Below are 23,239 nucleotides of genomic sequence, written 5' to 3'. Positions count from 1 at the left end.
TCAAATAGGTACAATCATTCTAGTCCTGCAACGTGAAAGAGCAAATGAGAGGCCCGTGCAAGGGTGGTCAGGCCAAAGTAGCAGCTTTCTGGACTGGAGAAGACCGGGGGAGTAGCTACGAAACTGGGGGCACCAATAAAGGGGTAGACATCTCCCAGCTCAGTGAACTCTCAGAAGCAAACATCTGCTCTTCCGAGGCCACAGGCACTCAGAATGTGGTGGGAATCAAACACACAGGACAGGGAGGCCGGCTGGCTCGGCTGTGCAGAAGGTCAGGCGCCTTCTGGTGCCCCCGAGCCCACAAGGACTTGCCAGGGTTCTGAGTCACAGCCACCCGCGGCGTGAAAGGCCCATCACAGGCTGAACTCACACCCAGGGAGACCCACACCACATCTGGGACCAGGGGCACAGCTGAGGAGCACCTTCAGACCTGGCCCAAGGAGCATGCGCATTGAATGCCGGGCGATCCCAGGCGGAGGCACACTCAGGACCCCACGTCCAGGTGTGCAGACCAGAACGAGGCAAGCACAGCCCCAAACACAGGGGCGGAAGCACACGTGAATGTGGTGTCGGTGTGTCTCTCACGCATGCGCACACACAGCATCTAAAGCCCAAAGCCCGGTTCTTCCTTGGGAACCTCTCTCTGCTGAGAAGGAAATAAAAAGCCCCATGTAGCCTTCAGGCACATGTGGCCTCTCAAGTCGTGGCCAAGCCAGGCAGCAGCGATTAGACTGGCTGGGAAGAGAAGCCCAGCGTGGCCTGAATATTTCACGGGAGATTTTGCTTCACAGAAAATCCCTTCTTGGCCTCTGTGCATGTCAGGGTGTAATTACCCATTAGGTAGCCGAGCAGAAACCCGGGGGCATGCCGCAGCGTCCCGCCATCACTCGCTCTGCCTCTGCCGCAGGCTTGGTGGTGCTTGGCGAGGCCTGTCCCATCTCTCACCTACCCCCACCGGGCGCAGAGGGAGGAAGACTGATGGGACCTGGAGTGAGTGTCCTAGCTTAGGGTCACTTCTGTCCTAGGTTCTCTGCCAGTTCCCCGCTGAGGAAGGGTGAAAGTCTCCCCTCCTTTTGCCCCCACCTCCTCTTCCTTCTCCTTCCCAATCTTTCCAGCCAGCCAAACTGTAGTTCCAGAGTAAAGACAAGGGGTGAGAGTGGGGGTGGGGGATAAAGAGAGAGAGAGGTAGGGGGACAGGCCATGCCAGAGGAAGGGAGGGAGGACACTTCCATTGGTCCCTGAGGAGCCTGATCCCCACCCCCAGAAGCTCTCTGCCTAGAAAGTGTCCATGCAGGCTAAGCTCAGGTGGCACCCCTCCAGGGAGCCCTCCAGAGGAGTCATCCTCCAGGTGAGGAGCACCCTTAGGTTCTGAACAGCAATCAAGGCTGAAAGCTCAGACTCTTACAGGGGTCCTGGAGGAAATGCACAGGAACAAGGACAAAGGCGGGGGAGGGGGGGGCAGGATTTGAGAACTGCAGAGCAGCACCTTGGCTAATGCACTGACCCAGCAAGTCTTTTCCTTGGAACAGGCCCCACAGAACTGAAAACACAGGTTCACAGAAACACTGGCCCACAAACATTCACAGCAGCAGTACTCAAAGAAGCCCAAAGTCAAAACTATCAGAAGGTTCATGAATGAATGGATAAATACATGTGGTGTACCCTACAATGATTATTATTCAGTCATAAAAAGGAACAAAGTAACTAGTTGAGGGGGTGCACACTGATAATCCCAGTAACTCAGGAGGCTGAGGCAGGAGGATCCCAAATTGGAGGCCAGCATAGGAAATGTGGCGAGATGGTGTCTCAAAATAAAAAATAAATTAATTAAAAGGGCTGGGGAGGAAGCTCAGTGATCAAGTACCTTTAGATCCAATCCCCAGTACTGGGGGGCGGGGGAAGGAGCAAAGTACTGTTATATACTACAACAAAGATGAACCTTAAAACTATTTATCGGGGCTGGAGCCAAGGCTCAGTGGTAGAGCATTTTCCTAGCATTAGTGAGGCACTGGTTTGATCCTCAGTACCACATAAAAATAAAAGAAAGAAAGAGAGAGAGAGAGAGAGAGAGAGAGAGAGAGAAAGAGAGAGAAAGAAAGGTATTGTGTCCATCTACAACTCAAAATATTTTTAAAAACTATTACGCTAGGTGATAGAAGCCAGGCATAAAAGGTTGCATGTGATTTGACCCCATTTATATGAAATGTCTAGAACAGGCAAATCCAAAAGGAGGAAAGTTCAGTAGTGGCAGCTGGGGCCTGGGCGGGAGAAAATGGCAGTCACTGCTCCTGGGGACAGGGTTTCCTTCTGGGTGATGACAGTGCTCTGGAATTAGCTAGTGGCAATGGTTGCACAATCTTGTGAATAAACTAAAATCACTGGATTGTACATTTTAAGATGGTGAGTTTTGTGGCATGTAAATTGTGTCTCAATTTTTTAAAACCCAAATAGTTCAAAATGGAACAAAAAATATCCACCAGCCATATGCCTGCCTGAACCCTCTATTTTTTAACCTGTGGTTTACATGTTTATCTGCCTCACAAGAATGGGAGCTCCTAGAGCTGGCCTTCCTGAGGCCAGCTGTGTCCCCAGAGCAGGTCCTTGAGCCACAGCAGTGACCACAACAACACGCTACCAGGGCCACATTGCACACTTGGCAAACTCCCTCAGGCCGGCTCAGCCCATGTGAGAGTGAGATGAGGCCACTGAGGTCCAGGTTCAAGGTCACTTGTCGTAAGGTCCTGTGGAAAGCTGGAGGCACAACTGGGAAGAGAAACTAGGCTGTCTGATGCAGTATGACTTAGGGCAGCCAGCGGCCAGCCCTGGTGGGCGGAGGAAGGTGAACAGGAAGGCAGACAGTCCTGCCATGGCTTCCAGTTTTGGGATTCCCCAAATGCCTGGGGCCTCTGAATCAAACCACCTGCTGGGTATGGCCCCAACCTCCAGCCCAGGTCCTGTCTGCCAGTCCCACCTCCAGCCTCACGCGCAGCACTTTCCTCTGCTCCTTGAGGTCTTGCTTCATTGCTCGCTGCCCCCTCCCTCAGGGCTCCCTCCTCAGTGAGCTCCGCACCCTTTGGGAGGTCATCTTGACCAGGATGCAGGAATGGCCGGAGGTGTGCTGGCTGCAGGGTCACCCAGTCTCAAGCCGGAAGCAAGGTGTCTGGTGTCTTGTCAAGGGTCTGACTGGCAGGGGAGGGGCAGGGGTGGTGAGGGGAAGTGGGGGACTGCTTTTGGTCCCAGGAAGGCTAAGCCAGAGTCCAACAGTGGGCAGCTGGTCACCTTTAGACACATGCCAGCCCCCAAAGGCACAGCTCAGTGCTTCTGAGCAAAGAAAGGAAGGAGAGAAGCCCCAGCACAGACACCCCCAGTATCCTCTGCAGCCGCGTGGGAAGCAGCAGCAGGGTGGGAGACGGTAGCCACCGGGCACTCACCTGGGCCTCCGCCATCTTAGTTCAGCCACCCTCTTGGATGACCTCCAAGGTCAGACTGAGCTCTAATCCTGTGCCTGCGCTGAACCTTGAACCTGACCATGGTGACAGACTAAGCCTCAACCCTGACAGGGTGGACTGGCTCTCGGAGAACTAGAGGAGGCTTCCGATGCCTCATTAGCTCTTTTCCTGTTCAGGGAAGGGTGACAGATCTGGTCTGTGGGTGTCACCTCTGAGTGACTGCTAGCAGCTGGGCCCAGGGTGGCTCATGGGCAGCTGGTTTTCTGACCTTTCTTAGACCAGGACCCGACACGACTTCTCTGGTACCCGACACCGGGGGTGTCTAATGGATGCCAGCTCCCTCCCTGAACCCAGGCTACTGGTCTCCTCAGAGAGACTCCCACTTCCTTCCTGGCCCAGCACCACCTCCCTCTCTCCACGGGGCCAGGGGAAGCTGTGAATTGCTGGGTGTCTGCCCCTTCCCTTCCACCCCACCCTCCCTCAGGCCTTTCCTGACCCAGATGCACATCACACCGGCCCCCACCCAGTGTCCTCAGCTGGCTGTCTGCTAAGCCCTGCAGAGGTGTTAACTGATAATTAACATGTTAGCTTCTCTGCCAGGAGTATTTTGGTTTTAACAGGTTACTTTTGGAAATGGGAAAACCTTCAAGACCCAGCCAAATGGCAGGCAGGGATGCAAGTGGCGTGTATGGGGAGTTTGTGCCTGTGGCCCCTTCAATCTTACTGAGCCCTGCTCCTCACCACCCCCTTCCCTGAGGAGGACAAATGCAGGCGTGGGAGCCAAAGCCTTCCAGTCTCAGCGCCACACCAGTGAGGTGATGCCATTGGACAAGAAATGAAACCTTCCCGAATCTCACTCTCCTTGTGTGCAGAAGGGGAAATGGAATGCCAACCTTGCAGAATTGAGGTGCAAACCGACAAGCTGACCAGTAAAGCCCCCTGTGCCCAGCACACAGGAGCCCTGAGATACATGCGAGCCCTCCCATCCCCCAGTTTCCCTCTGCCTCTCCCACAGTGTGGGTAACTCTTTCCATTCCTCCTGCCTCCTCCCGCTGTGCCTGGTCAATCACTGAGTCTATCCTCTCACTTCCTAAATCTCTCCCCAGGCAAAGATCAATGGAATTGAACAGGGAGGTCTGGACAGACATGAGCCAATGGGGACACTTAGCAGTCAGCAGGCATGGCGCTCTAGTTCAGCAAGGAGAGAACACTTAACAAATACCATCGCAAGGACTGGCTGGGCGTTTGGATCCCTACCTCAAGCCACACACACCAGCCTATTCCAGGAGAAATAGAGATTTCAATACTTTTAAATCTTCTAAACAACTAGAAAACAATATAGGACATTTTTTTAAAAATCGAGTGGTTAGATCAGAAACTCTAAAGAAAAAGAGTTTCAGATTTGAACCACCAGAAGAATTTTGAACTTTCGACGAGTTAAAAAAATAAAATTAAAAGAAAAAAAAAAGCACAAAAATCAAACCTGTAAATAACTGTTAGCAACACGTAACAAGGAGTTAAATCCTTTAACCTCTTATGCATCAATTTGCTCTTACAAATCAATAAGATACATTTCAATGCTTCCCCGCCACATCACTGAAACTAAGGCCACCTGTGACCTCTGTGTTACTAATGCAAGGATCAATTCTCATCTGCACCCTGCAACCTCTCTCAGCCCATGTGACATGCTTGAAATATACCTTGCTTGTGGCTTCCAGTCCATCACTCCTGCCTGTTCTCACCACCCCCTTTTCTGTTCCTCCTGTTTCCCAACCTCTAGCTGATGGAGCTCCCAGGTCTGGGTCTCTGGTCTTTCTCTCTCTCTCTCTCTCTTTTAAAAATTCATTTATTAATTTATTTTAATTAGGTGTATATGATAGCAGAATGCACTTTGATTCACTGTACACAGATGCAGCACGACTTTTCATTTCTCTGGTCATACACCATGTAGTGTCACGACGTATGTGCAGTCATACGTGACCTAGGGTTCTGGTCCTTCTCTCTCTCTCTCTCTCTTTTTGATCTACATTCACTCCTTCAATGCTCTCATCCAATCTCATGGCTTTAAATACTATATTCAAGCTGATGACCCTAAGTTTGTATCTCTAGTTGAAAACCCGTCCCCTGAACTGCAGTCTTTATGTCCACGTGTCCACTCCACAGTTCTGTATAGAGGTCTGCTGGCATCTCCCCCTGAGCACGCCCAGGCAGGGCTAAATCATGGTGTGCAACATGGGCCCAGGCCTGATGTAATTCTCTACTTTGAAATTCTGAATTTTTTTTTTTTTAAACAAAGGGCCACCCATGGCCATTTTGCTCTGGGCTCCACACATCGCACAGCTGCTCCTATCCACAGATGGGCTCGCTCTGCCCACGCAGCCCGCTCTCTTCCACAGTTCCCTATCTCTGCTAGTGGCACCTCACCCTACAAGTTCAGAATCAGAATCTCCAAAATCTGAAATGCTCCAAAATCCAAAACTTTTTGAGCACTGAAATGCTACTCCAAGTGAAAAAGTTCACACACTGAAACTTCATTTAATGCTCAAAACACATTAAAAGTATTATGTGAAACTACCTTCAGGCTATGTGGATACGGAGCCTATAAAACATGAATGAACTTCATGCTTAGACTTGGGCCCCATCCCCAAGATATCTCATTATATGCAAATATTCCCCAAATCTGAAAAAAATCAGAAATCCAAAACACTTTTGGTCCCGAACATTTCAGAGAAGGATTCGCAACCTGTACGGGCCAGAACTCTAGAAGTCATCCTCAGCTCCCGTCTGTCTCCCAGACACCACCTCAGCCAATCTCCCAGCAGGTCCCATTGCCTTTACCTGGAACCTGCCCTTGGAATCTGCCCAGTCGTCCCCACCTCCACCCAGACCCCTGGTCCCAGTCCCCACCATGTGCTCCCTGGAGCATGGCAACCAACAGCCCCCTGACTGATCTGCCAGGGGATCTGGGCAAAATGCAATTCAGAACCCTCCGTGGCTCCTCACCGCCTTCTGAGCAAAAGCCAAAGTCTTCTGGGTGGTCCACAAGGCCCTGCTGATCCCACTCTAGATCCCTTCCTGGCCACGCCCAGTCTCCCACGTTCACCTGTCGCAGCCACAGGGGCCTCTCCACGGGGGTGAGGCAGGGCTGGATAATGGGGATTGATGCCCCCCCAGCCCAGGCCCTCTCGACTCAGGGTCCTCAAGCACACTGTTCCCTCAGTCTGGGACACGCTTCTCTCAGACATCTGACAGCCCTCTCTTCAATGCCACTTCCCAGTGAGGACTTCCCCACCACCACATCCAAGTTTCCCATCCCCCGGCTTTTCCCCCTTTCCTAGCGCTCAGCTCTCACATGCGCAGTGTGTTTCACATACTTATCTCTTCTTCCTTGGCTGTCTCCCCTCCACTAGCGCAGAAGTTCCATGGAACAGGCGTTTTTTGTGTGTGTGTCAGTTTTGTACACTGTGAGGTTCCTAACCCAATCACTGTCCAACACATAGTAGGTGCTCAATAAATATTTACTGAATGAACGGACACATGCAATGAAAAATGAGTAGAGGACCCGACAGGAACTGGCAACTGACAAATGAAGAAATAGAAAGAGTCCCAAAGCCCACACGACAGTGCTCTGTGATCCTCTCTTTAATGATCAAAGAAATGTAAAGTAAAAGTATTTTTACTCATCAGATTGGCAGGGACTTAAGTGGCTGGTGACGTCCATGTTGGCAAGGGCAAATAACCCTTGCACAGTGGGAGCCTAAGCCAGCACAGCCTTCTGGAGCTTATCTGGCCGTACAGAGCAGATCAAATGTGGAAACGCACATGACCTCTGACCCAGGCAGACCACTTCCGGAAACATGAAGGACCCACAGATGCTCAGACTCAGAGGTTCCCTCGGTGAGCGTTATAAATAGCCAACTGCTGGAAACAGCCTAGATGGCCTCTGACGGGATGAATAATTGATGAAGAATTTACAGACCATCCACCCAAGACATAGAGAAGGAGAGGGAAGAACTCTGGACAAGGCTGAAGGTCCACGCAACCCGCTGTTCAGGGGAAAATCAAGTGGTGGAGTGGAGGGACTAGCACGAGCCGGGGTTTCCCCTGTGAACGTGTTTATAAGTGCCAAGGGGGAAGTCTGGAAGAATATATATCTAAGTAGTTAGTAGTGGTTAGTTAGCCCTTGGGGGAAAGGATTATGGGAAGGTTTCCAATTGTACGCTTTTAGAGTCTTCCAGGTAGGTAAGTTAGGCAGGTCAGGGAAGGATGTAGATAGGTAGGTCAGGTGGGTAGACAGGTGGTTATACAGGTAGGTAGATAGGTAGGTTAGGTAGTTAAGTAGATAGGCAGGTTAAGCAAGTAGGTATATAGGTAGGTAGGTTAGTTAGTCGGATAGGTTAAGTTGGTAGATAGGCAGGTTATCTAGGTTTGTAGGTAGGTTAGGGTGTAGATAGGCAGGTTAGGTAGGTAGACAAGTAGGCAGACAGGTAGGTAGGTTGGTAGATTAATAACATATGGAGAACATATTACTTTAGTCTCCAGAAAAATGATTCTGTTTGGGGAGAAAACACCTTCTCTGGCCCTGCGGGGGGACATTCCACGCTCCACGTTGGGGCCCTGCCTCGTCTGTGTGGCCTCTCCCCACCTCACCAAGCCAAAGCACTCTGAGTTCCAAACCCACAGACGTTCCACTCCTGATCCCGTCCAGCTCCACCCCTGCCTCACAGCACCAAGGCCCCGCCCACCCCACCCCATGACCTCTGCAGCCTGGATGGCCAGAGAGGGACAAGGAACTCTATCCCACTCCTGAGGCCAAGGCCGCTGCCCCCACCAGCCCTGGGGACAGCCTGTTGAACCTGGGGCACACAGAAGTGCCCATTGATGAGGGCCTGAGCAGGCCTGGCCACACCTGGCTCCAGCACACCTGCCACAGGCACTGGAGGTGGCGGATCTGAGGAGGCCTAGCGGATCCAGGAGAGAACTGGCCAGTTGAGGAAGGAGACTGGAGGTCCGGCCCCCACTGGGATTGCCAGATTTAGCAAACAGAACTGTATGTGCCATGCAATATTTGGGACATGGTTACACAAGCACGTGATTGGTTGTCTGTCTGAAGTTCAAAGTCAACTGCACATCTGTACCTTTCTCTGGCCACCCCAATCCCCACTCCATCCCTTGGGGGGACAATGAACCCAAAAGAGAGCCATCAGCTGGGATGCCCAGGAACAAGGGACCAGAAGCGGAGATGGCCGGCCGGTTCCCGGTGCAGGGAGGAGCATCCCCTCCGGGAGGAGTACCACAGAGAGTGGGAACTTCCAGAGCAGGAGCTGCCAGGCACCGTGACGCAGGGCAGCGAAAAGCCGGAGTGAGAGCAGCGCGGGGGAACCCGGATGCAAAACCTCCTACAGCCAAAGTACTTGGCAGATGTGGGTCGTGCAACAGATCCCAAGCAGCCAGACACGGAGCGTGTGAAGAGCCTAAGTGGGCCGCAGGAGCGATGCGTCCCCTCCGTGCCCCGGGATGCAGCTGGCGAGGACAGATGGCTGCAGGCTTGGCCCACCTTCTCAGAGGTGGGAAGCGCCTCCCAGGGGTCCCTTTGCTTCAGGGGCCTTCAGACCCCACACTGTGTCCCCCCGCCATTGCCCCTGGCCGGGGCTCATTCAGAGGGCCAGCATGATCCTTATGCTCTGAGCCCTCCCACCCCGTAGAGGCGCGAGGCATGAAGAGCCCACCTGGATCTCACCCTACCTGGGTCAGATGGTGCCTGGAGGCAAACAGACCGGCCTCTGGGGGCCTGGGGAGCAGCAACCTGTCCTTCGCGGTCCCAGCATGCACTGTGGGGAAGAGCAAGAAGGTTAGTGCAATAAATGGCTTCCTGTCACCCGGGGGCCCCATCTCAGCACAGGTTGCCAGCTCAATCCCACGGCCTAGCCAGCGCGGCTCAGCACTGCCACCACCGCAGCACGGCCTCTCAGCCCCAGCCTCTTTCCTACTCCCTCAGCACCTGGAGCAACCAGCCCTGACCAGACAGAGCCCAGGAGCATCAAACCCCTGACCTGGCACGCAAGGCCCTGTCCACTTGTCCAAATTCCTCCCTTTTCCCCGTCTCTCAACACCTGCCACAGGCCAGCCCCACTCCTGCCCATTCTGGTCACACGGACTCACAGAACAGCCTCCCCTTGTCCTCTCTTGAGGTCCGCACTGCAGACTATCAAGTCTGTCCCCTGCCTTTGGAAGCTTCGGGTACATGTCCTCAGCCCCCAGGATGTCTGGCTTCTGCCTCACCACCCACAACACCCTCAGGACCCCAGCTGCACCCCTACCAGCCCTCCTGCTTCAGCCCTTGACTGGCACCCCTCCTGGGGAAATTCCTCATGGTGCAGGGCACCCCTCATCACTCCTAGACATGGTCACATCACTCCTAGCACAGCCACTGTCTCCCTTCTCTCTCTTCCTGGACCATCCCACCCACACCCATGCTTCATTCACCCTGCACACCCCCTTGGCCATTTGCCATGCCCAGAAGAAGTCCCTTCACCTGACCTGCAGGGCGCTAGCCACTGCACACAGACCCGTCTCCCACCCTCTCTTCCTGCTCACTCGACTCTGGCCATAAGGCCCCTGCCCCCTGCTGTCCTCTGCCTGGCTTCTCTTAGGCCAGGCCTTAATCCAGGCACCTCGTCAGAAAGCGCCCCCTGACCACAGAGGATGGGGGTCCTCCGTGACCCACTGCCTGCCTCCATTACTTATCATGTCCCTGTTTCAACAGTCCCACGGTGAGCTTTCCTCCGGGCAGGCTGACTGAGGTGTAGTTCACGCACAGTAAGGTCCACCCTTTCTAGTGTGCAGTTCGATGAGCTTCAACAGCTGCCTGCAGTCAGGTCAGCACCACCTCCATCAAGGCATAGAACGATTCTATCAGGTCCCCAAATCCCAAGGGCTGTCCTTTTGTAGTCACGTCCCACTCCCAGCCCCTGGCAACACAGATCTGTTTTCTGTCCCTGCATTTTCGCCTTTTCCAGTGTCTACCAAGGGAGGCATCTCTATGCAGCCTCCAGCAGGGCTTGTTCACTTAGCACAAGGCACTCAAGATTTATCTGTGTTGTCTCATGCCAGAACTTCATTCTTTTTTTTTTTTTTTTAATTGCTGAGTAGTATTCCACTGTTTATCCATTCACTAGTTAGTTGAAGAACATTTGGATCGTTATCAGTTTTGGGAGATTATGAACAAAGCCAGTACAAATATTCACAGATGGGTTTCTGCCTGAACTAAGTTCTTATTTCTTGTGGTAGGTACCTGGCAGTCGATGGCCAAGTTGTATAGTGAGCATCCTTTTAACTTTGTAAAAAACTGCCAAGCTGTTTGCCAAAGTAGTCGTGTGATTCTCTCACCAGCAAACTAGGAAGGTCCAGTTTCTCTATCTTCCACAAGGCTCATGGTATCAATTTTTAAAAATTTTTTATTCTGAATTATACATGACAGTAGACCGTATTTTGGCATATTATACATATATGGAGTATAGCTTCCCATTCTTGTGGTTGAACATCATGTGGAGTTAACACTGGCCGTGTGTTCATAGAGGAACATAGGAAGGTTATGTCCAATTCATTCTACTGTCTTTCCTATTCCCATCCCCCTCCTTTCCCTTCATTTCCCGTTGTCTAATCCAACGAACTTCTGTTCTCTGCCCCTCCCTGCATCGTGTGTCAGCAACCACGTATCAGAGAGAACATTTGGTCTTTGGATTTGGGGGATCGTCTTATTTCACTTAGCATGACAGTCTCCAGTTCCATCCATTTACCAGCAAATGCCATCATTTCATTCTTCTTTAAGGCTGAGTAATATTCTACCGTGTGTGTGTGTGTGTGTGTGTGTGTGTGTGTGTGTGTGACATTTTCTTTATCTATTCATCTGTTGATTTCTTTATCCATTCATCATTATCTATTCATCCTATGCTGGTCATCTAACCAGTTTTTTAAAAGGTCATTGTAATGATACATAGTGGGACCTCAGTGTGGTTTAATTTATATTTTCCTAATAACTAATGATAAGAAATGATAAGAAACATGGGCTTGATTTTCCTTAGTACCACCACTATTGGAAACTGTCACCTTCATGTAATTATTCACCTGTTCATCTTCCATCCCCCCCACCCCCCGCCATCTATGGGAGCAGAAGCCTTGACGTCTATTCTCCCCACACCTAGAACTATATCTGGAACTCAGTAGTGGTGGTGGTGAGGGCTGGCATTTATAAACCCCATCATGTGCCCAGTGCAATTCTGAGCACAGTGCAAATACTAACTCATTACATCTTTGCAACCACCTGAAGAAAGACAGGTGCTATTCATATTCCCATACAGGGATGAAAACTGAGGCAGAGAGAAGGCACTTGAGCAAGGTTACACAGTGAATGAGGTGCTGAGCCACACTCAGATCCTGGGGTTCAGCAGGCACAGTCTGTAGTCATATTCAGGACATTATATGGCCTACAATAGCCACTTGTACACCCCCAGTGAGGACAGTGACCAGGAAGCTGTGGCTTTGGCTCTTCTGAAACCCTCGTGCTGACGGTGGTCCTATAACAACCTTGATACCAGAGAATTTATTTCACTGTGCATTAAATGTCAGAATATTCCTTCCATATTTCCTCAGCTCTTCCACAGTTCGCATATGAGAAGCTCTGGCCAAAGGTCTGGGAACCAAAGTCCTGTGCTTCACGCTGGGCCAAAGCATTTAAGAGCCAGTGCATGACCCCCACCCACAGTCCGAGAGCACATTTCCAGATGGTAGAGCAGCTACAAGACGGCCCTGAGTGACTGCGTGGACCAGAGGTCTTCTCGTTTCCCACACTGGACGTAGAACAGGAGTTCATAAGGAAATGGAGGAAAGAGGAAGGGAACCATCATTGGGTCCCGACTACAGCACAGCCCTGCCCATCCTCCACACCTCCTCTGGCCCCTGGGGGGCACATATCTGTGCTGCCTTTGGTTTGACACACGTTTGGATGATTTTCTATGTGACTGAACTTAAGCCCCAGTGGGAGCCTCCAGCTAAGTGAGGTGTCGGGGAAATAGAGTAATCTCGTTCCCCAGTTGAAGAGAACAAGGGGGAGCCTCCAGGCCCTGCGCTGGGATCCGCCAGCCGGACACGTCCCATGTGGAGAAGGGAGGTGTGAACTGAGGCAGGGGGTGGTATCTCCGCGACAGTTGGGACCTGAGCCTACATTGAAGGATCTGAGCTTGACTTTAGAAAGGTTGAGGCCTCTTCAGAACTTTCTCTGTGTCTTGGGTCTGGAACCAGTTCTCAGGAAGGCCCTGGGGCCCCCGCTCATCTGCCCTGGATGGGCAGTGTGGGCAGGCGGGGACTGGGGGACCTACGGGCCTTGGGGCTGCGACAATGATGAGCTGCAAGCTTAACTGTATGTCTGTGTGAACTTCCTGGCACTTTCTTGGCAATGATCACTTTCAATGTTGTGTGCTCCGGGGGGCGGGGGGTAGTGAAGAGGACAGGGGAAAGAGGCAGCCCCCCAGAAGAACAGGGGCACTGGCAGCAACCCAGGAAAAGCCCTTAATGTTTGCAAACACCCGGAAATAAATTTGTTTTGCTTTTTCCAAGAGGTGAATCCTGGCTACAGTGAAATACACCTCTCCCACCCCAACTCCCCCCGCCCCCCCCCAAAAAAAACAGGTACAATCCAGGCTCCCCCAGGCCATCAGAAAGACTCTTCCATCCTGAAGGCTTTCCAGGCAAACTCGAGAAGTTTCTTGCCTGTGAGCACCAGGTACCGATTCCACTATTTGTCTCTGTTCACCCAAAAGTCTGCGCGGGGTTGCACTTGGACCAGGGCAGCTGTAAACTGTGGTGCGCGGGGCACTGGGAGGGCTGGGGAGGGCACTCAGTGGAGGTGGGGAAGTGCTTGCTTAAAAGAGAAGAAGCCCCTGGGACAAAGGCAGGCCCAGTGGGACCCTGGGGACAGGGGCTTCTAGAAGGAGACCTTAAAGAATCCCCTCTCAGAGGCACTGGGGTGGGGACTGCTGTGGGGGAGGATGAACAGGCTCTACCTCCGTTTTGGTTAAAAGGGCGAGGCTGATGCCCAACTGGAAACAAAATCAGACAAGGAAACGGCAATCATGGCTGGATATTTTCCTAAGAGGCTTTATTTATCTGGGAACTCATTTAGAGGATGAGGAAGCCACCGTGGTAAGTGAGTGAAGGCGAAGTTGCCTGGCCGAGGTCCTCACCCAGTTTGGACACCTTGCATCCACGGGTCTCAAGCTACAGGATTTGCTTAGCGAAGCTCAAGAGGAGAAGCCCTGCTCTGGAATCTGGAATCTGCTGTGCCTTCCGCTTTTTTTTTTTTTTTTTTTTTTTGGTACGGGGATTGAACCCAGGGGCGCTTAACCCCTGAGCCACATCCCCAGCCCTTTTTGTGAATTTTATTTAGGGACAGGGTCTCACTAAGTTGCAGAGGCTGGCTTTGAACTCGCGATCCTCCTGCCTCCGCCTCCTGAGCCACGGGGATGACAGGCGTGTGCCTCTGTACCTGGTTGCTTTCTACTTTTGTTCCCTGTGGACAGTTTTCTTGGCCAGTGATGGAAAGAACGACTGTCCCAGGGTCAGGGATCTGGGCATGGCTCGTGGCTAAATTAGGGTCAGCTGAGCTGGGGTTAGCTCAGACCCCTGGCTCCAGGAGACCCTCCTCAGGGAGGAAGGGGTTTTAAACTGGAGCTTTCTGATCTGGTTCTCAGGAGCGGGCAGTGGTGGATGAGTGCACGGGCTGGTGGAAAATGCCCGAGCAGAACGGCTTGGGGAAGAAGTCCCTGAGGGCAAGGTGAACCGGTTTCCTCTGAACGGTCCCTGCGGATTGGTTGGGCTTTAGTTCAGTGTCCACCAAAGGCTCTGGGGCTGAAAACAGGACAAAGGTTCAAAGGCTAACGGTGAAAGAAGTTCCTGCAGGAACAGAGGAGGAGCTGGCCCAGGGATGGGGTGGCACGAATGGGGGGTAGGGAGAGGAGGAGACACTGAGGTGAGTGGGCACCATGGCCATTGCTGCCACTGTCACGATATCAGGTGGCACCCAAGGAAGCCCCGCCTCGCCAAGGGCTCTCTACAGACTGACTAACTTCCACAGCATGTTAGGAGGCCACTGTCGTGATTGTCCCCATTTTCAGAATGGGGAGACTGAAGCCAGAAGTGTGAAATGACTTGCTTCATAAAGAATGCGGCTGCACCTCAAACCCAGGTACCAGAGCTCCAGCAACCGTCCCCAAGAGTCCTTGATGACACTGGGTTGGTCACATTGGAAAGGAAAGGAAGCTCCTCGATGCCATCGGCAGGAGTCGTGTCTATGGAGGGTTAGATCTAAGGTGGCTAAAAAAATCTTTTCTCTGCCACCGACCAGCCCTGTGACCCTTAGCAGGTTACTTCACGTCTCTGGATCTGGTTCTCGTCTGTCTAGCCATACTTCATAAGGTAGCAGAGGTCAAAGAGACGGCAAGCGATCCAGAGAGCGCGATGGCTCCTATGTTACCGGGTACAGATACTCCCCAAGAAGTGGACACGCCTCTCCATGGAGCCACAGGACAGATGTACCCTCTCTAGAATCCCCAAGATGCTCTTGGAGCACGTACAGGTGTGTGCACAGGTAAGGGCTCACATGTAAGTGCCCCTGGGCACCAGTCCTGACTCCAACTCGGGGTGGGGTGGCCTCGGCCATCCCCAAGCCAAACACCCGAGTATCACTCCAGGGTCCTTCCTCTTTCCCGCCCTCAGCCTCACATCCACGGTCAGCCAATTCCAGATCCCGTCTCAAGCTCATCTTCTCCCCCATTCTCCCACAGCCCCATCCTGCTCCATCCCCATTCGGCGGAGACCTAAGGGTCTCCACTGCATCTGTCCTCTTGCTCTCTGTCCCCCCTCTGCCCACTGCCACTCATGGGAAATCGGAACAACCTCTCCCAGTCACAGATCTGACCTCATCCCTCTTCTGCTTAAAAACCCCTCACAGGAAGTCTAGCCGGGCCAGATGCAGAACTCAGAAGCCCAGAGGAGAACTCTGGCAGATTTGACTAAATAAAGATCTACAGCTTCGCTATGGCCAAAGGTACCCTAAACAAAGTTAAAAAGACAAACGGCCGACTGGGGACACTACTTCTGCACACAGGACAAGGGAAAGTTTTAAAATTCCCGATATACTAAAAGCTCCTTTATAACAATAAGGAAAAGGCTAAAAGAAAAGAAAAATGGGCAAAGGATCTGAACAGTCAATTCACAGAGGAAAAACACAGATGACCAATAACTGCAGGGAGAGAGGCGCGGCCTCACCGGAGAGAAGCCAACTGAGTGCCGGAACCAGAGAGGGATTTTTCTAGAGAGGCAAAAATTAACCAGACTGATAATGTCCTGGACAGTGTGGGGAAACGGTCACTCTCAGAGACCAAGGGTGGGCGTCTAAACTGGCCCAATCATTTTGAAAAGCAAAATGGCGGTAACTGTCAAAATTTAACAAGCATACTCTTTCCCGGCAACTCCACATCTAGAAATCTATCCTATGGAAATGCCTACGTGTGTCAGCAAGATATATCTACAAGGATGCTCACGGAAGCATCATTTGCAAGAGTGAAAAATGGAAGCCAACCTAAATATCCATCAACCTGGGACTAGTTACATAAATTACACTCTGTTCAAACAATGGAATATTAGGCAACGATTAAAAAGAACACAGCAGATCTGTGTGTCGTGACATTGACAGATGCCACAATACGCTGGCGAGTGAGAAATGGGACTTGTAGGGTCATGCTACAAAATCCAATTCCACCTATTTAGAAAAAAAAAAAAATACGTAACCAGTGTTTGTAAAGGCAGATAAAAAGTTCTAGAAGGAGACACACCAGACCAATAATAGCGGGACCTTGGCAGAGGGCAGTGTAAGGGCTAAAGGGGACCTTCCTATTTTACAGGATACGCTTCTGCTTTGGGGCAGGTGTTTGTTGTTGCTGTTGTTTTGCTTGAGTAAATACCTGCTTGTCCCTCTTCCTGGAATGTCCTCTCCTGCCCCCTGTGCCTCAACCTTTCATGTTGCTCCTGTGTCCCCACCTTCCGGAAACTTTCTCTGAACCCTCCACCGCCACCACCACACACCCTGCCTTCGTGGGGCCACTGCTCAGGCGACAGTGGTGACAGGTGACATCTCGGGAGTGCACGCTGTCAGGGGCTGTGCTATGAGCCTCACCTGATCCTCCTGCAACCCTCGGGTGGGTCTGTCAGCCCCTCATTTAACAGGTGAGGCCTCTGCATCTGCTGGGCTCTCAGACTGGCCTCTGAGCCTGTGTGCCCCACACCTTCCCCAAGGCCCTGGGCAGTGGAGGGCACAGAAGTCCCTGGAGCTGAAGTCGTCCCTCTCACTGGGACATGGGCTGGTCTCCTTGGGGATGGTGGGCAGGGCTGAGACTAACCCTGTGAGGGGCCAGAGGACCCAGGACAGCAGAGGAGCAGCAGTGGGCAAGGGAAGGGACGGTTTGTAGAGGACTCCAGTTACCTGCTGAGCACTTACTGTGTGTCAAGCCCTGGGAGTGACTGGCCAGGAGATGGGGGCAAAAATACTCCCCTGACCTCAAGTCTGCACAGAGGCCGGATCTAAGAGGGGGCAGGCAGGAAGCTGCAGATGGGGTCCAGAGGAGGGGGCGGCCCTGGGGGGCCCGGGCAGATAGGGTGTCCATAGAGGCATCAAGGCCCAGACTAAAAGGCTAAAGGCACATGGGTGGAGGGAACAAGGGGAGAGTCCCTCCAGGGGACAGGGACAGCTGGAGGGGATGCTGAGAGTCACTGGTTTTGTCCAGAGCACAGGACAAGGCGGGAAGTGGCCGGGGATGGTGGGGGGGGGAGGAAGATGGGGGGGCCTTGAAGAGAGAGAGGGGGGAGCTGCCCGGCCACCCAGCACGCCATGGAGGGGCAGGCAGGAGCCGGGGACTTGGGCAGCCCCACTTTGCAGTCAGCAATGTGACCTGGCCTAGTTCCCGCGCCTGGCCACCTCACCTGTGGATGTGACCCAGCTTCAAGGCCAGGGGTTCAGAGCACCTGGAACCCAGGGAGGGCTGGTCCCAGGGGAACCCACTTGAGTACAGAGCGCTCCTGCCTCCCCAGGTCCCCCGTCCCTGGGAAATAACACAAGGCATGTGGCTGAAAAGTCAACTCCAGACAATGCGGTCCCAGGTCCTCTGCCTTCTCACAACATGAGAGGCGGAGCCTGTGACCTCAGATCCTCAGCGTGGAGTGGAAGGGGGGAGGGGGAGGGGGAGGGGGAGGGGAGGGGAGGGGGAGGGGAGGGGAGGGGGAGGGGAGGGGGAGGGGGAGGGGGAGGGGCGGGGTGGCTTCAGATAGGTCTTCAGAAAGGGCTGAGCCTTGGAATGAGAGAAGGGGTGTGGGGTGTCCGAGGGAAGAAAGCAGAAGACGTTCACTCGTGGGTCAGTCCCTCAGCCCCATGCCCAGTCCCTGCCCCGCCAAGGCTCACCTCACTTCCCCCACCCTGACCCCAGCTGCAGCCGGAGACCCCCACCCACAGCCCTGGCTGCCAGTCTGACCAGCCAGGCTCCCCTGAGTGGCTCCCAGGACCCTGCCAGGGCCCAGGCTGTGTCCACCCAGGTGGGGGAGAAGGACGGGCAAGAAGCGAGACCTCAGCTCTCAGCTAGCTCCCTGGGACACGGGACACGGGACAAGGGACACGGGACACCATGTGCAGCCTGGACAGCCCCGCCTGGCTGCCTCAGGCCCAGCAGCACCCACCAGGGCTGCACTCGGTGTCCTCCTGTGTGAAATGGACACACAAGCCTCCCTTGAACGCTGTCCTTACCAGCCCAGTGTCCAGCATGTGGTCACCCCTGACTCACGAGTTCCTTGGTTCATCATGACCTGAGGGTCACGGCCAGTTCTTGGGTGGCCAACAAGTCCTGCAAGGTGCCACCTCCTCACTCCCCAGTGGCCCTGATTCAGCGTCCAGCACCCCCACCTCCCGCCTGCTTCCCGAGGACTGCTCTAAATGCAGATCCACGGGCCACCGTGCCCTGAGCCACCCCCTCCTGAGCTCTGGTCACTTGGTGCTCTTATCTCTGTTTTATTTGGTAACTTTTTTTTTTTTTTGGTCTCTCCCACCAGCCCTGTGGGCAGGAACCGTGCCTGGTTTGTCTTGGCCATTTCCGAGCGGGCTCTGGCACAGCAGTCCTGCCCACAGGCAGCGGAGCTGGCAGGATGGTCAGCCAGGACCACCCACTCCTCCCACCCCAGCACCTGGTCCTCTGCTGGCCTAGGGTGTGGTCAGAGCTCAGCGTAGGACCAGGACCATGGTCCAGTCTGTCCAGGATCAGGGCCCACTGTGGGGCCAGGGTCAAGCTCAACAAAGGACATTTCCCACCCACACTGTGCAAGCCCAGGACTCTCCCAGCTTACCCGCTGCTTTGAAAGTAACCTGTCCCCTCTGGAGGGCCAGGGCCTGTCTCCTGGGTCCCTACTCTGCCTGCCCTCACCCTGACTGACCCAAGAGTGTCCCCTCCAGAAAGCTCTGCTGGATTCCCAGCTGCCCTCTGCCCTGGACACTGCCTGGCCACAGCAGAGGAGCTGGAGGAGGAAGTACATCTCCACACCTGCCCTGGGCCTCCAGGAACCAGCGCCTGGCCAGCCTCCGGGGGACCCATCTCCAAGCCCAGAGGGGGACGTGCTTTGTGGGTGGTCTCAGATTTCTTCCGTACCCCCCCACCTCTGTGAGCCCCGATGATCAGGGCCGACCCAGGCCTGGGGGAACCTGCAGGCGAAGGTGCCCACTGGCTGGTGGCACTGAGATGTGCCACCTGAGCTACCTCCTCCTGCCAGGGCCGGAAGTCCTCCTCCTTTCCCGCACCCCTTGCTGACCCTCCTGTCTGACAAAGTCGGGGACTGTGGATCCTTGGGCCCCGGGTGACAGTCCTGGGTGCTCGTGGGGCTCAGAAACAGGAGCTGGCTGGCCTGAGTGGACATCAGAGCCAGGCTGACTCCGGAGGACGCGACACCAGGGCAGGGCAGCGTCGTCCTGACCCGCCACCCACTTGGCCAAGCAGCCCACTGCCTCTGCCCGCCGCTCTCAAGCATGGGGTCAAGTTGGTTTGCTGGCAAGACACATGGCTCTCATTTTAATTAATTAAAGAAAAATCTAATCACTGCATTAAACTTCTCATTACTCCACTTGAATACCCGTTAAGTAAATTTAATTACCAGAGGATTGGGTTTCCCAGCCTCTTTCATTAGCTTCTGATAAGACGGGGAGGGAGGAGGGAAGAGGGCTGGGAGCGGAACAGTGTGGTTCCCAGCCCACGGAGGGCAGGGTGGGCATTGTTCCAGACCACCACGGTCAGGCGTTGGTGTCTCCTGGGAGACAGGCCCCACCCTGGCCCGGGGAGAGCCCCCACCCCAGCTGGCCCTAGGAAGGCAAAGACCTCACATTTGGCTACAGTCGGTGCCCAAAGTCTTGTTCACCACCACTCTTGGGTGATTTAGACCTGCCTCCTCCCAAAGACTCTGAGGCCACTGAGAACTATATCACAAGCTAAAAAGGAAGAGCAGAAATCAGGACAAGGAAAACATCGGAAGAAGGAAGGCAAAACAAGAGATAAGGTTATTGGGCAACTGCGCTCTGAACACTTATCAGAGATGGACCACCAACTGTCTACGAGCCTCCTAGCAGTCAAGGCAAAAAGAGCACACCCTTCGGCACTGATGCAGGAACCAGTAGAATCTCTGTGAGGAAAGGCACACTGAGCCGTGGTCTTCCTACCTGGAAGGGGAGAGAACCACTGGCTGGTATAGTGAGCAGGCGCTTCCTGGAAAAGAAGGGACCTGAAGCGGCCTTTGAAAAACAGGATGGGGTCTGGGGCTGTGGCTCAGTGGCAGAGCGCTTGCCTAGCATGTGGGAGGCCCGGGGTTTGATCCTCAGCGCCACATAAAGATAAATAAAGTTAAATGTATAAAAAATACAATAACATTACAAAAGAGAAACACAGGATGGGTAGAGAGCCAGGAAAGGCGTCTCAGGTCGGGGAACCGCAGGGCTGAGGGCTAGTGGAGACGAGGAGCTACCGGGAGAGAAGGGCGGGGACGGGGGAGAAGAGAGGCCCCATGTGGACGGGTCTTCTCCCAGGGAAGGGGCTGGGGACCCACCCATCACCAGCCAGGCCCCCACGGCAGGAGGTGCTGACGTCCCTAGCTGGGGCAGGAGGAGCAAAAGGAGACTGGCCGGGCCGGGGACACAGGCTCTTGTGCTAACTGGTGGCTTGGACAGACCCCTGGACAGCCAGAACAGCCCTCCCCAGGGGCTGGACGTGGAGCCTCGCAGCTCACCGTTCCCCCTCCTTGGAGAACGGCCCTCCACAAACGGGGCTTCCTCAGCTGGGCCATGCAGGGACCCCCAGTGGCCCACAGCCATGCCTGGCTGGTACAGGGTGCCAGAGCCCCTTCTCTGTGGCTCTCGGGTGTGACCCAAGGCTGGACTTTCCCTGAGACCCTGCCCTCAGTAAACCTCACAACACACAAATCCTTGTCTCGGGCTCTGCTCTTAAGGGTTCTGACCCATAACATTTCCTAGGCAGCACCTTCTAAATTTGAAGAAAATAGAGATGTCCCAAACTCCCTGGGGACAGAGGTAGGAAGGGGGAAGAAGGACTCACTAAGTCCCTGCTAGAAGCCGGTGTTTCCCTACATCATCTCTGGTAGTTCCCATAGCACCCCTGCTAGTTAAGGACATTATCAGGTAAGGAAACTGAAGCTCAGAGAGGCATAGGAATTTGTCTAAGCACACCCAGCAGGTTCATAGCTATCTAGGACTGGCTGCCAGCTGTCCAACCTGGGCAGACTCCATCTATCATGATCGTTTGTTATTTGTCTCTCCAAGTTGGAAAGAGGTCTCCCTTCTCCTGTCAGAAGGTCCCTAAAAGTCCTTCTGACATCCTTGGAAACATTCTTTCTTCCTTACTGATCACATGGTTAGGGAAGGTCAGTAGACCCTGACCCCAGACCCAGCCTTGTGGACACAGTTAAAGGTTCAGGATAATCCAAATACAGCCAGGAAGTCCAAAGACATCTACCATTGATCTTTTATCTGTTCTAGCAAGGAAGCAGATTTTTTTTTTCCTTCACCCTCAACCCCAGATTTAAACCTAGAAGCACAATGCCCCGGAAATGACATCTTTCCACCATATCACGTCAAATGTCACTCAGATCAGCCATCACCAAGGAAAAGGCATGAAGGAATGCAGGCAGAAACCAGATCCCGTTCACATGAACCACTGGATCAAGCCCTGCCTGAAGCCCAGCCTATCATTTTGGTTACATGAGCTGATAATTTTATTTTATTAAAATAGGTTGTTTTTGTTTTGTTTTGTTTTGATTTTTGCTATTTACAACTGAAGGGATTCTGACAGATAGTGTTTAGAAAGGTCCTTCTTCTAGGGACCAACAAGCCTAGGCATTCCTTCAAGCCAGGGAGTGGGCAGCCTGGGGAGGTCACCTACCGTGACTGCTGCTCTTCTCTGCTGTCCCGAAGCTCCAGGAGGGTGGGGAGAAGAGCAGGCTTGGGAGCTGGTCTGGGCCGGAGACGTGGGCAGGAGGCCGTGTAGCCCACAGACTCAAGGCAGCCAGGACATGGCCACAGGGTCCTAGAGAAGAGGGGACGCGAGAGTGAGCAGTGGAGTCCCCATGAAGGACAAGGCTCATGGGCCCAGGGAGTCGGCGGATGGGGACACGCTTCGGGCAAGTCCATCATCTGTTCCTGGCCCTGGCGTCTTAGGCCCCCTCCCCAGGTCCCTGCAGCTCCCACCAACTCCTTAGGCCTTGATTCGCGCCCCGAGCGCCAGGTGGCTCCACACAACGGCACGAGGACGGGGATCCAGAACCGCAGCACATCAGGGCTGAGTGGACCCTGGGAACCGGCTCCAGCCCAGCCCCCGGGCGGGTGTTCTGTACCTGTGCTCTCTGTCCCCCACGGTCGCCACCAGCCGTGGGCTCGTACTGAAATGCTGTGACTGACTGAGTTTTTCTTTCATTGTGTTAATTTACATTTTTATTTCAATAGCCACACGTGGCCTGTGGCTACGGTACTGGACAACATAGCTCCGGCCAACCCTCGTGCCCTTCCCAGCCACAGTGCATAGGAAACTGAGATCCAGAGAGCGGAGGGGACTTTCCCACAGTCGCCCGCGGGATGGTGGCAGAGGCAGATGCAGAACCTGGTTCCTCCGGCTCCCACCCCACCCTCCATGACGCCGAGCCCACTGGCCTGATCCCCACACTGCTGCCCCTGGGGAAGGGGGTCAGGCAACTCTTGAAGGAAACTACTTCTCCCAGCTGCTACCCCTGGCCTGCACTCAGTGAAAGTCCCTGAGATTGTCCGGGGAAATCGTCCCCAGGGGGAAAGACTCCTGTTCACTGCGGGGTTATATAACAGAGTGACACTGGAGCCTGCCTACACATCCCACACTAGAGGGGACAAGGGAATCATGACCCCTCTCCTCTAAAGAATATATCACTCAAGCTGGGTGGTGGCACCTGCCTGTAATCCCAGTGGCTCAGGAGGCTGAGGCAGGAGGATCATGAGTTCAAAGCCAGCCTCAGCAACTTATCGAGGCCCTAAGCAACTTAGTGAGACCCTGTCTCTAAATAAGATATTTAAAAGGGGCTGGGGATGTGGCTCAGTGGCTAAGCACCCCTGGGTTCAATCCCCAGTACCAAGAAACAAAAGACTATTACTCAGCCATTAAAAACGATAAAGAGGT

The 23,239-nt window shown here is 53.7% G+C and overlaps 1 protein-coding gene across 2 annotated transcripts in view; it reads right to left on the bottom strand.

Annotated features, from left to right (window-relative positions):
• The window catches only part of Lingo1 (leucine rich repeat and Ig domain containing 1), a 73,168-nt gene extending 51,049 nt beyond the window's left edge, over window positions 1-22,119 (bottom strand). The window contains exons 1-2 of one of the 2 annotated variants that reach the window (XM_076851138.2): window positions 21,980-22,119; window positions 9,195-9,280 (exon numbers count right to left, since the gene is read on the bottom strand). The gene's annotated coding sequence lies outside the window, so the exon portion shown is untranslated. Of the gene's footprint in view, window positions 1-9,194; window positions 9,281-21,979 lie in introns of those variants that run through there. The other variant, XM_076851135.2, reaches the window with a different exon arrangement.
• Between the last annotated feature and the right edge of the window lie 1,120 nt (window positions 22,120-23,239).

Source organism: Callospermophilus lateralis, chromosome 3 (genome assembly GCF_048772815.1).
Source record: "Callospermophilus lateralis isolate mCalLat2 chromosome 3, mCalLat2.hap1, whole genome shotgun sequence".
Classification (NCBI taxonomy): Eukaryota; Metazoa; Chordata; class Mammalia; order Rodentia; family Sciuridae; genus Callospermophilus; species Callospermophilus lateralis.
Note: the sequence above shows the minus strand (reverse complement) of the source record. Positions and strands in the feature narration are given on the sequence as shown.